Source organism: Bos mutus, chromosome 22, assembly GCF_027580195.1.
Source record: "Bos mutus isolate GX-2022 chromosome 22, NWIPB_WYAK_1.1, whole genome shotgun sequence".
Classification (NCBI taxonomy): domain Eukaryota; kingdom Metazoa; phylum Chordata; class Mammalia; order Artiodactyla; family Bovidae; genus Bos; species Bos mutus.
The window spans coordinates 61,461,141-61,475,098 of NC_091638.1; positions in this window are offsets into that span (position 1 = coordinate 61,461,141).

A 13,958-nucleotide genomic window follows, 5' to 3' on the forward strand; every position below is an offset into this window, starting at 1 on the left:
GGCTCCCCCCGGACCCCAGCGGGGGCAGGGAAGGGTGGAAGGTGGTGGGCGCTAAGTCACTTCAGGTGTGTCTGACTCTGTGACTGGACAGTAGCCTTCCAGGCCCCTCCAGGCTCCTCTGTCCATGGAATTTCCCAGGCAGGAATCCTGGAGTGTGCAGCCATGCCCTCCTCCAGGGGACCTTCTCCACGTAGGGGCTGAACCCGCACCTCTTACGTCTCCTGTGTTGGCAGGTGGCTTCTTTACTATTAGCACCACCTGGGGAGCCCAGGGGGTGGTATCGGTTCATTACCTTGCTTTTTTCAGGTCATCTATTTCTGCCCCCACCCCCATTTTTTGGTGAGGGCTCTGAGGGTCTGCTCTCCGCCGGGACACCAGTGGGTAGCAACCCTGCCCCTCTGCTCTGGGGGCAACTGCCTCAGCCTGCCCACCAGGCTCTCAAACAGAGCTGTGACAGGGGAAAGGCGTGAGATGGTAGATGTTCCCCACCGCCTGCGGGGCCCAGTGTGCTGCCTTTGGTAAATGGGTGCTTCCCGGCAAGAGCTCTGGGGAACAGGACCCCCCCTCCAAAGCCCCTGCAAATGGCCCACCCAGGTCACAGACGTGTGGGAGGGTTGTTGTTGTCCAGTTGCCTAGTCATGTCTGACTCTGTGACCCCATGGATTGCAGCACACCGGGCTTGCCTGTCCTTCACCATCTCCTGGAGCTTGCTCAAACTCATGTCTGTTGAATCAGTGATGCCATCCAACCATCTCATCCTCTGTTGTCCCCTTCTCCTCTTGCCCTCAATCTTTCCCAGCATCAGGGTCTTCTCCAATGAGTCGGCTCTTCACACAGGTGGCCAAAGTATTGGAGCTTCAGCTTCAGCATCAGTCCTTCCAATGAATATTCAGGACTGATTTCCTTTAGGATTGACTGGTTGCATCTCCTTGCTCTCCAAGAGACTTTCAAGAGTCTTCTCCAGAGCCACAGTTCAAACGCATTAATTCTTTGGCGCTCAACCTTCTTTATGGTCCAGCTCTCACATCCATACATGACTACTGGAGAAGCCATGGCTTTGACTATACACACCTTTGTTGGCCAAATGATGTCTCTGCTTTTTTAATACACTGTCTAGGTTTGTCATAGCTTTTCTTTCAAGGAGCAAGTGTCTTAAATTTCATGGCTGTAGTCACCATCCACAGTGATTTTAGAGCCCAAGAAAATAAAGTCTGTCTCTGTTTCCATTTTCTCCCCATCTATTTGCCATGAAATCATGGGACTGGACTCCATGATCTTTGTTTTTTGAATGTTGAGTTTTAATCCAGGTTTTTCACTCTCCTCTTTCGCCTTTATTGAGAGGCTCTTTAGTTCCTCTTTGCTTTCTGCCATTATGGTGGTGTCATCTGCATATCTGAGGTTATTGATATTTCTCCTGGCAATCTTGATTCCAGCTTGTGATTCATCCAGCTCAGCGTTTCATATGATATACCCTACATGTAAGTTAAATACGCAAGGTGACGATATACAGCCTTGAGGTATGCTTTTGGAGCCAGTCTGTTCCATGTCCGATTCTAACTGTTGCTTCTTTACCTGCATGTGAGTTTCTCAGGAGACAGTAAGGTGGTCTGGTGTTCCCGTCTCTTGAAGAGTTTCCCACAGTTTGTTGTGATCCACACGAGCAAAGGCTTTAGTTAGTCGATGAAGCAGAAGTAGCTGTTTTCTGGAATTCCCTTGCTTTTTCTAGCATCCAATGGATGCTGGCAATCTGATCTCTGGTTCCTCTGCCTTTTCCAAATCCAGCTTCCACAGCTTGAATTTCTCAGTTCATGCACTGTTGAAGCCTAGCTTGAAGGACTTTGAGCATGACCTTGCTAGCGTGTGAAATGAGTGTAAACGTGCAGTAGTTTGAACATACTTTGCATTGACCTTATTTGGGATTGGAATGAAAACTGACCTTTTCCAGTCCTGTGGCCACTGCTGAGTTTTCCAAATTTGCTGGTATATTGAGTGCAGCACTTTCACAGCATCATCTTTTAGAATTTGAAATAGCTCAACTGGAATTCCATCACCTCCACTAGCTTTGTTTGTAGTGATGCTTCCTAAGGAATCAAGATTGCTGCAAGAAATATCAACAACCTCAGATACGCAGGTGATACCATCCTGTGGCAGAAAGTGAAGAGGAACTAAAGGAGCCTCTGGATCAGGGTAAAGGAGAGTGAAGAGCTGCCTTAAAACTCAACATTCAAAAACTACAATTATGGCATCTGGTCCCATTACTTCATGGCAAACAGATGAGGAAAAAGTGGAAGCAGTGACAGATTTTATTTTCCTGGGCTCCAAAATCACTGTGGATGATGACTGCAGCCATGAAATTAAAAGACACTTGCTCCTTGGAAGAAAAGCTATGACCAACCCAGACAGAGTACTAAAAAGAAGAAACATCACTTTGCTGACAAAGATCTGTACAGTCAGAGCTATGATTTTTCCAGTGGTCATGTATGGATGTGAGAGTTGGACCATAAAGAAGGCTGAGCACCAAAGAATTGATGCTTTTGAACTGTGGTGTTGGAGAAGACTCTTGAGAGTCCCTTGGACTGCAAGGAGATCCAACCAGTCCACCCTAAAGGAAATCAGTCCTGAATATTCACTGGAAGATTGATGCTGAAGCTGAAGCTGCAATACTTTGGCCACCTGATGCGAAGAGCTGACTCATTGGAAAAGACCTGACACTGGGAAAGATTGAAGGCGGGAGGAGAAGGGGACGACAGAGGATGAGATGGTTAGATGGCATCACTGACTCAATGGACATGAGTTGAGCAAGTTCCAGGAGTTGGTGAAGGACAGGGGAGCCTGGCATGCTGCAGTCCAGTGGGTTTCAAAGAGTAGGACATAACAGCGACTGAACAACAAGACTAGAAGGAACTATTACTCATTTGTTAAGAGATATTGATCAAAAAAGGCAGCAAACATCAGATTTAGTGCTGGGGCTTTAGAATCACCCCATGGAAGGCCTGGTGAGTGTGTCCTGTGCCGTCCAGCATGCCCCTCGGGCCCCAGCAGGAGCACCGGGAACACGCAGCGGGGTGCCCGGGTCTCAGCTGAGGGTAAGGGCGAGAGGAGCCGCCGGCCAGGCTGGAGTGGCCCTGAGCCCCTCATCTCCCATGTGGTCAGTCCCACTCTGGACTCAGCTGGCCGGGCCGAGCCCACAGCCTGTGACCGGGAGGGCGGAGCAGGGACCCAGGGGCATGACCCAGCTTTGAGAGCCTTGAGGCGCCCTCAGGACTTTGCTCATGGGGTCGAATCAGATCCCATCTCTTTAAGGCTCTTCTGGCCACTGCCCCCCCCCCGCCCCTGCCACCTGCTGGTCCTGGAGAGAAGCTCAGAATTTCCTCTCTGGGCAGGGGTTCACGGTCCCCCTTTGTCCTTGCAGGCTGTCTCGGGCTGAGCTGTGTCCCCAGGTCATAAACAGGAATCCTGAGCCCAGCCCCCAGATGTGAGTATTTGGAGATAAGATGGGTTAACGTGAAACGGGGGCTTCCCTGGTGTCTCAGTGGCAGAGAACCCGCCTGCCAATGCAGGAGACCCAGGTTCAACCCCTGGGTTGGGCAGATCCCCTGGAGAAAGCAATGGCAACCCACTTCAGTTTTCTTGCCAGGGAAATCCCATGGACAGTGGAACCTGGTAGGCTACAGTCCATGGGGTCGCAAGAGTCAAAGAAATGGCTGAGGGACTGACTAAGCGAGGCAGAAGGTAAAGTGAGGTCACCAGAGTGGACCCCGACCTCACAGGAGGACATCCTTACAAGGAGGTCAGGACACAGACACACAGAGGAAGGGCCACGTGAGAACGAGGGGAGGAGACGCCGTCTGCATGCCCGGGATAGAGGCCTCAGAAGGCCAGCCCTGCCCCCGCCTGGGTCTGGGGTTCCAGCCTCCAGGACTGGAGACAGTCAGCAACAACACTGTTGTTCAGTCGCCCTGGGAAGCAGCCTCCAGGAGGAGCGGACAGGGCGCACAGGGGCCACGGGCTTTGGGGCTGTCGCCTGTTGGCGTTCCCACTGAAAGCCCACCCCCTGCACGGCGGCGGGGTGTGACCAGTGGCTCAGAGACCCCAGCCCAGGGTGAAGCAGCTCTGTCCAGGCACAGTCTTGAGCGGGGTTGGGTCGACTATCTCTTCATCTGACAGACATCTAAGCCAGCCGAGATGCGCCAGCAGCCTTGGGGATCACGCCGCTGTGTAGGCAGCACCCCACCAAGCTGACCCCCGAGACCCAGGCTGGGCTGCCGGGAGATGGGGCGGTGGGGGTGAGGCCGGGGCTGCCCCAGGTCCCCTCCCCGCCCTCCCGGCCTGGTCCTGCAGCAGAAAGCGCCTGCCCTGTTCTTCGGGAGCACTTCTAAGCCCCGAATCCCCCTCTTCCGGAGTTGGGGTGCTATCTGCCAGCCGCTGAGCCAGGCCCCACGACCAGCCTCACACGTTCTTTCTGCCTCGTGACTGCGCCCTCTGCAGCCAGGCTGCCTCCTCCTGCACTCTCGGGTGGGGCGTTGGGGGCGAGGGGGGGATGTTGTAGGGCATTTTCCAGGCCCAACCCCCTTGGTGTCTGCAGGCCTATATATCAAGGCCCCAGGGAGATTGGGGGCCTTCACTTCCTGGCGTCGCAGGCGCCCCCGCAGTGGCCTGGGGCCCGTGGTGTCCTGTCTAATTGGCCTTCCCGGTGCTCCCGGCGTCTCCAGGGCAGTAAGCCATCAGCGCATCTTCCCTCTTCCTGCTTGGACATGGGCTCCAGCTCCAGCTTCAGGGTGGGCCATGGGCCGAGACTCCTGTGACCCTCTGTGGCCCCTGTGCCCGGCCCGACCCTTCCCCGGGGGCCTGGACGCCACCCCTGTGTGGCCTCGGCCCCCTGGCACCCACCCCTCAGCCCTGCCTGAACTGCCTCCGTTATAGTCTGCAGAGTCGACCCTGCCTCTGCCTGAAGATGGGACCCCGCACAGAGAGCCGGGAGGTGGGGCAGCGTGCCCCCTGCTTAGCGTCAGCTTTTAAGACCTTTCCTGCAAACCAGTCTCGGGTCTCCGGGGTGGGGGGTGCGGTGTCGTCTAAAGATGCCAGCGCCCACAGCGGCCTCCTGTCTGAAATCTGGGCTCAACAAGACCAGCGCTCAAACAGCAGCTCTTGGCCAAACCACAGGCCTCTCAGTCCTTTGGCCTCTTGGCATGAGGTGGGCTGAGCTCCAGGCCACGGAAGTTTACCCAGGGATGGGAAGGTCTCCTGCCTTCCCCTCCGGCAGGAAGCGTTGGCACAGTTCACTGAGAAGCTGGTCAAAGGCTCCCAGCAGGGCTGGGTGCTGGCTGTACCTTTGAACTGGAGGGCTGGTGCTCGGTCTGGTGGGGGACAGCTGTCCCTTCTGGCGCTTCCCCAGAGGCCATCCAGGGTCAGCTCCAGCCACTGCCTGGAGCCCATCGGAGGCCTCGGTCGCTGCAGACATGGGGGCCAGGGGTGGTAGTAGGCAAGGTGAGCGGCCCGCTGGCCACGAAGCCCGCGTGTCCGGAGTTCTGATGGTGGCTCACATGGGTCGAGCACTTCCTTCTGTTTGGCCGAGGTGTTTGGCACCGAGCGCTCCCAGGGTGTCACCCCCGCCCCTGTGCTGGCTTCTCAGCATCCACGCGTCTGCGGGAACTCTTCCAGGACCGGCAAGCTCGAGGGTTGTTTGGTGCCCTCGAGCTGGAGCAATAATTGGCCTAAGTATCAGATGAAATTCAGACTTCTTCAAGCATTTAAGTAGCCGACTTGTTGGAAAAGACCCCGGTTGGGAAAGATGGAAGGTGGAAGGAGAAGAGGCCGACAGAGGACGAGGTGTTTGGGTGACGTCACTGACTCAGTGAACCTGGGCAGACTCAGAGGTGGTGAGGGGTGGGGAGGCCTGCGTGCTATACCCATGGGTCACAGAGTCGGACACGACTTGGCGACTAAAAAACAGCAACCACAGCTCCTTGGTCCTGTAACCGGTGGGCGTGGAGCTGCCCAAGTGGGCCCTGCTCTCCTCTCCCCTGCCTGTCTATGACTGAGGTGTGACGGGGCCTTGGTAATGAGAGGCCTGAGGAGTCTGCCCTCCCAAAAGGTCCAGAGCCCCCCGGCACTCTGCTAGGTCCTTGTGGTTTCCCTCTCCATCTCCCCTGTTTTTATGATTCGTGCTGAGAGACGAAAGGCGAACCCTTTGAACTTCAGATTTGTGCGTGTTGTATCAGAAACTCGTTCTTTCTGTGCCTGGGCGCTGCTGTGCTGTCGTTTCACCAGGATTGCTTGTTCCTCCCACTGTGGTGGGCGTAGGTTACTCCCCGGGCCATGGGTGAGCTATGTCCCCCCACATTCATGTGTTGGCATCCGAACCCCGAGTACCTCCCAGTGTGACCTTATTTAGAGATGGGTCTTTTCAGAGGTGACATAAGGTCCTTGGCTGGGCCCTATTCCTGTGCGATTATTGTTTATAAAAGGGGGAAATGTGGAGACGGACACACACCAGGGAGGACGGACGCCATGAAAAGGTGAAGGCAGAGGTTGGGGTGATGCTTCCACATGCCAAGGATGCGGAGGATGCCGAAGACCGGGGCAGACCCCCACAGCGGAGGGCGAGAGCGTGCCACTCCTCCCTTTAGAGCCTTGGGGGGCAGCCCTGCAGGCCCTCGACCCAGGACTTCCCGCCTCCAGGACTGAGCAAGTGAACTTCCGCTGATCAAGCCGCCAGTGTGGAGCGCTCTGTCCTGGCTGCCGGGGGTGCGGCTGTCCTCGGTTCCGGGTGACTGTGAATAGACAATCACCCCACAGGGTGTTCCAGGCGACTGTGAATAGACAATCATTCCACAGGGTGTTCTGGGCGACTGTGGATAGACAATCACCCCACAGGGTGTTCTGGGTGACTGTGGATAGACAATCACCCCTCAGGGTGTTCCGGGTGACTGTGAATAGACAATCACCCCTCAGGGTGTTCCAGGTGACTGTGGATAGACAATCACCCCACAGGGTGTTCCGGGTGACTGTGAATAGACAATCACTCCACAGGGTGTTCCGGGTGACTGTGAATAGACAATCACCTGCAGGGTGTTCTGGGTGACTGTGGATAGACAATCACCCCTCAGGGTGTTCTGGGAAACTGTGGATAGACAATCACCCCACAGGGTGTTCCAGGCGACTGTGGATAGACAATCACCCCTCAGGGTGTTCCGGGCGACTGTGGATAGACAATCACCTGCAGGGTGTTCCAGAGGACTGTGGATAGACAATCACCCCACAGGGTGTTCTGGGCGACTGTGAATAGACAATCACCTGCAGGGTGTTCTGGGCGACTGTGAATAGACAATCACCTGCAGGGTGTTCCAGGCGACTGTGGATAGACAATCACCTGCAGGGTGTTCCAGGTGACTGTGGATAGACAATCACCTGACAGGGTGTTCCAGGCAACTGTGGATAGACAATCACCCACAGGGTGTTCCAGGTGACTGTGGATAGACAATCACCCCTCAGGGTGTTCCAGGCAACTGTGGATAGACAATCACTCCACAGGGTGTTCCGGATGACTGTGAATAGACAATCACCCCACAGGGTGTTCCGGGTGACTGTGGATAGACAATCACCTGCAGGGTGTTCTGGGCGACTGTGGATAGACAATCACCCTGCAGGGTGTTCGGTGGTGCAGCCCCCACCTCTCTTGGAACCTCTCAGATACCCCAGTGGCCCAGGGCAGCCTCTGAGCCCAGGGGGCTCTGACAGCTCTGTGCGGGGCTGGCACCGGGGGCCGTCCTTCCACCTCCACCCAGAGCCCTTCTGGGAGTCCCTTTGGTCCTGGCGCATCACTCAGTCATGCCCAGGTTTTGAGGTTCCCATTTCTCTTGGTGGGTCGCCCCTGAGTCCCTTTCTTCTGAGCACTTTCATTTTTTACTGTGGGAAAATATTCCATTATTACTTTAACACTTTCCCTCTCCATTAAAACTTAAAAACTTGTTATCTGTGGTAAGAAACACATCATATAAAATTTTCCATGTCAGTCATTTCCAGGCGCACAGCTCAGGACACTGAGACATTCCCCTGGCTGTGTTACCTTCCCCACCATCATCCCCAGAACCTGTTCATCTTCCCAAACAGATACTCTGTCCCCACTGGACACTCACTCCCCTCACCCATGGCCCCATCCCCCATGGCCCCATCCCCCGGCCCCCCGTCCACTTCCTGTGTCTGTGGATGAGACCCCCCCAGAGACCTCCTGTGGGGCAGTCAGACAGCATCCATCCTTCTGTGCCTGGATTATTTCTCCGAGCATCCCGTCCTCAAGGTGCAGCCACGCTGCAGCCTGTGTCAGGGTTTCCCTCCCCTTTAAGGCTGAGCAATGTCCACTGATGGACAGACTGCATTTTGTGTGTCCATCCGTTCACCCATCGATGGGCACTCGGGTTGCCCACCTGGGCTGCTGTGAACACCAGTGCACAAGCCCTTGGCACCTGCTATCAGTTGCCTGGGGGTCCTCCAGGTCTTCTTGAGGAGAAAAGGGGCTGAGCCCAGGCCCTCAGACTCACCCTGACGTGTCCCCCTGGACCAGACCCCTCTTGGCCAGACCCTGCCCCGGGCCCTCTGTGGGAGGTGCATGTGCAGGCCTGACTCTCCAGCCAGGAGCTCGGAGTGGGACGCAGGGAGGAGGGATTCTGGGCGGGCTGGTCCACGGCCCTGCCCGCCGATTGCCAGTGCAGTACCCGTCGTGCCCCTCCCACCATGTCACTGCTGCAAACCTCTGACCTCTGACCCCAGAGCCCAGGAGCCTGTTTTGGGCTGAGACCAGAGAGCGGCCAGAAGGCCTCATCCGGCCTGCCCACCTTCCCAGCCACACACCCGGCCAGCAAGGCAGCCTCCAGCTCTCCCGCTCAGCACCTCTGTGTCCCTGTCTCTCTCTGTCTCTCAGACATTCCCCACTCTGGGTGCTGATCAGTAACTGCATCATTAGATAGGACTTAATTAAAACCCCATAAATCTCAAAACTAAATAAAGCAGCCGGGCCAGCCCTGTGTGCAAACAAGAAGCATCCGTGTGGCCTCCGCCCCACTGCTGGGGAGAGCAGGACAGCTCCCAGCCTCCGGCACTTTCCCGCCAAACCCGCTGACACCTCTGAGGCCTTTCGTGGCGGAAGGAGGCTGCGTCTGTGCTGGGCCGCCCCGAGGCTGAGGGAGCCCCGAGAGCAGGTGGGGGGTGCCCAGCACACCTGGGGCTCCATGCACATCCATTCCTGGCCTCCCTGCCTCCTGCGGACCCCCCAGCACCAGGCTCTGTCCTCGAGGGTGAAGGGGGGCGGGAGTCTGCTGCTCTCCAAGCCCTACCTGTGGGCTTGGTCACCTGTGGGCTGGGCTGATGCCACCATCCTGCCCACGGTGCCCTGAAGGGACAGAGGGTGTAAAGCTATGGGGGCCGATCCCCCACCCACAGGCACCCCCTCACTGAGGCGCCGGGGGCTGCAGGGTCACTGCCTGGGGCCCAGTGTCCCCCCGGGATGGGACAGCCATAACCCGAGTGTGGGCTGACCCTCTGGTCCCCAGCGGTGAGTCCGGGAGGCAGGCCATGTTCTCAGGTCCCCGAGCCCCACCCCCAGGCCCGTGTCTGTGGCCCCAGGAAGGTGGTGTCCCCAGGGGCAGCAGGCTGGGCCCGTGTCCCTGAAGCCAGAAGATCAGGCACTTAGGCAGCTCGAGGCGGCCTGGCCCGGCCTGAAGGTGGCTGCCACCCTGCCCTCCGGGGCTGGGCCCACATCGCTGAAGACAGGTCCCCCTCCCTCCTGCACAGGCCTGGACGTGGCCTCAGTGTCCTGGTGAACAGCCTGCCCCGGGCAGCCCTGTGCCCAGGGCTGCCGTGTAAGGAGCACCCACCGCCGTCTGGGAAGCCTGGCCTCCCCGTGTGATGGGAGCGCTGCTGGGCAGAGGGCCTGATTTGCCGGGGCGGGGGTTTTAAGAGTGGGGCACCTGCAGGCCCCAACACCAGTGTCTCTCACCCCCAGCAGCCCCCTATAAAGTGGGAGCAGCGGCCATGAGACGTCTGGTCGACCTGCAGGCAGCCTGGGGCTTGGCCACATTCTGAGCTGTGTTCCCTTCCTTCCTCTCTGGCCTGGAGCCTTTGTTTTACTGGGGAAAGGGAGGCCCCAGTAGGTCTCTCCTTTGCTGGGAAGAGCCCTGCTTTCACTGGCCCAGAGCTGAGTGCACAGCTGTGGGCCAGAGAACCCGCAGATCGACGTGGGCCAGGAGAATCCAGCTCCCAGCGGGAGGTGCCGGCCCTGGGCTGAGAGACCCCCATGAGCTCCCGAGGGCAGCCAGCTGCCTGTGCCAGCCCGTCCTCAGATCCCCTCGGGAAGCAGTGGCCGCCTGGCCCCTCCCCACGCAACCCCAGGTCGGTCTGTGGGGTTCGGGCAGACAGCAGTGCCCTGCGTGTGTGCACGCGGGGCTTCATCAACGTCCGCAGCACAAGAAAAGGAGAGAATGGTTCCAGCCCTGGTCAGCGGAACGTGTGTCCACGCAGCCCCCAGGAAATCCAAGTCCTCCTGGTCTGGAGCCACAGGTCAAGTCCTTTGGTGTGGAGGGTGGGCAGAGGCCAGATCTGTGCTGGGAGCGGCCCAGACACAGCTTCTCCCTGACCCTGCTATTCTGTCCAGGAGGTGTCCTGCCTTCCTTTCTATAGATTATGCTGCCCAGAGGGTTGATTTTTTAAGTTATTTTTTTAAAAACGTGGCAAAATGCACACAACATAAAGCCTGCCATCTTAACCGTTTGTGAACGAGGTTTCAGCAGCGCTGAGTACGTTCACATCCTGTGCAACCGTCACCAACGTCTCCTCCAGAAACTTCTCACCTTTCCAAACAGACCCTCTGTCCCCACTGAACGCCCGCTCCCCTCCCGCTCCGCCAGCCCCTGCCCCCTCCGTCCACTTCCTGTGTCTATGGCTGTGACGTCTCCAGGGACCTCCTGCGAGTGGAGCCAGACAGCATCTGTCCTCTGTGACTGGGTTATTTCTCTGAGCAGCGTGTCCTCGAGGTCCATCCAGGTTGCAGCTTGTGTCAGGGTTTCCTTCCTCTTAAAGGCTGAGTACTATTCCACGGGTGGATGGACCACGTTTTGTGGATCCACTCACCCACGGCTAAACACTGAGTTGCCTCCTCTTGGCAACTGTAGCGCTGCTGTGAGCACAGGTGTGCAAGGGGCTGACGTTCTGTAACGAGTGGGCAGGTGAGATCTGAGGTCACACGAGAAACATGGAGGCTCCTGCACACCCCACAGAGGTGTGGCCCCAAGCGTGGGCCCAGCTGAAGCTGCCTGGGGCTCAGAGTGCAGGGGCTGGATGGGTGTGGGGGCCCCCAGCCCCGCCATGTGCTCCGTCTTGCTGGAATCCCCTCATCGGATGTCTTGCAGGTCTGGTGAGAAGCCCTGGGGACCCCGGCCCATGAGGGCATTGCCAGTGGGCTCGGAGTGGGCAGCCAGGCATGGTAGTCTCAACTTTAGAGTCCTTGAAAAGCCCTAAGTCTATTCTCAGGTCGAGGGTGGACCTCAGCCTGACCACGGGGCTGAAGGCAGCAGAGGCCATGAGCCGGCCAACGGTCAAGGTGCGCCCGCAGCTGTCTATCCTCAGTGACGCCCATGGCTGCCCCTGTGCCTGGCGGCGTTGAGCTGCTCTTTCTCCTACGAGGCCCAGTGGGCCCACCCCCACCCAGGAGCTCAGATTTCCCTCTAGACCTCCGCGACGACGTTCACATAAGAAGGCTTTCCTCGTTATTCTCTGGAACTCTGCATTCAGTTGGGCATATCTTTCCCTTTGGGCTTCCCCGATGGCTTAAATGGTAAGGGATCTTGTCTGCAATGCAGGAGATGTGTTTGATTTCTGGGTCAGGAAGATCCCTTGGAGAAGGGAATGGCAACTCACTCCAGTCTTCTGGCCTGGAGAACTCCATGGACAGAGGAGCCTGGCAGGCTACAGTCCATGGGGCCACAGAGTTGGACACGACTGAACGACTAACACTTTCATTTTCGTCTTTCCCTTTCTCCTTTGCCTTTAGCTTCTCTTCTTTTCTCAACTATTTGTAAGGCCTCCTCAGACAATCACTTTGGCTTCTTGAATTTCTTTTTCTTTGGGATGATTTTGGTCTTGCCCCCTGTACAGTATTATGAATCTCTGTCCATAGTTCTTCAGGCACTCTGTCTACCAGACCTAATCCCTTGAATTTATTCACCATGTCCACTATATAATCATAAGGGATTTGACTTAAGTCATACCTGAATGGTGTAGTGGTTTTCCCTACTTTCTTCAATTTAAGCCTGAATTCTGCAATAAGGAGCTTATGATATGAGCCACTTCAACAGTACGTGAACCATGAACTTCCAGATGTTCAAGCTGGATTTAGAAAAGGCAGAGGAACCAGAGATCAAATTGCCAACATCCACTGGATCATAGAAAAAGAAAGAGAGTTCCAGAAAAACACCTACTTCTGCTTTATTGACTATGCCAAAGCCTTTGACTGTGTAGATCACAACAAACTGTGGAAAATTCTTAAAGAGATGGGAATACCAGACCACCTGATCTACTTCTTGAGAAATCTGTATGCAGGTCAGGAAGCAACAGTTAGAACTGGACATGGAACAATAGACTGGTTCCAAATAGGGAAAAGAGTACATCAAGGCTGTATATTGTCACCCTGCTTATTTAACTTATATGCAGAGTACATCATGAGAAATGCTGGGCTGGAAGAAGCACAAGCTAGAATCAAGATTGCCGGGAGAAATATCAATAACTTCAGATATGCGGATGACACCACCCACCCTTATGGCAAAAAGTGAAGAGGAACTAAAAAGCCTCTTGATGAAAGTGAAAGAGGAGAGTGAAAAAGTTGGCTTAAACCTCAACGTTCAGAAAACTAAGATCATGGCATCTGGTCCCATCACTTCATGGAAAATAGATGGAGAAACAGTAGAAACAGTAACAGACTTTATTTTGGGGGGCTCCAAAATCACTGCAAATGGTGACTGCAGCCATGAAATTAAAAGATGCTTGCTCCTTGGAAGGAAAGTTATGACCAACCTAGACAGCATATTAAAAAGCAGAGACATTACTTGGCCAACAAAGATCCATCTAGTCAAGGCTATGGTTTTTCCAGTAGTCATGTATGGATGTGAGAGTTGGACTGTGAAGAAAGCTGAACGCTGAAGATTTGATGCTTTTGAACTGTGGTGTTGGAGAAGACTCTTGAGAGTCCCTTGGCCTGCAAGGAGATCCAACCAGTCCATCCTAAAGGAAATCAGTTCTGAATATTCATTAGAAGGACTGATGCTGAAGCTGAAGCTCCAGTACTTTGGCCACATGACTAACTCATTAGAAAAGATCTTGATGCTGGGAAAGATTGAAGACAGGAGGAAAAGGGGACGACAGAGGATGAGATGTTTGGATGGCACCACCGACTCAATGGATGTGAGTTTGAGTAAACCCCGGGAGTTAGTGATGGACAGGGAGGCTACAGTCCATGGGATTGTAGAGTCAGACAAGACTGAACGATTGAACTGAACTGAACCAATCTGAGGCACAGTCAGCTCCAGGTCTTGTTTTTGCTGATACAGAGATTCTCCATCTTCGTCTGCAAAGAAGAAATCGATCTGACCTCAGTATTGACCACTGGTGATATCCACATGTGGAGGCATCTCTTGTGCTGTTGGAAGAGGGTGTTTTCTGTGACCAGTGTGTTCTCTTGGCAAAACTCTGTTAGCTTCACCCTGCTTCATCTTGTACTCCAAGGCCAAACTTGCCTGTTACTCCAAGCGTCTCTTGACTTCCTACTTTTGCATTCTAGTCCCCTATGAAGAAAAGGACATCCTTTTTGGTGTTAGTTCTAGAAGGTCTTGTAGGTCATGATAGAACCATTCAAATTCAGCTTCTTCGGCATTAGTGGTTGGGGCACAGACTTGGATTACTGTGAGAGTGAA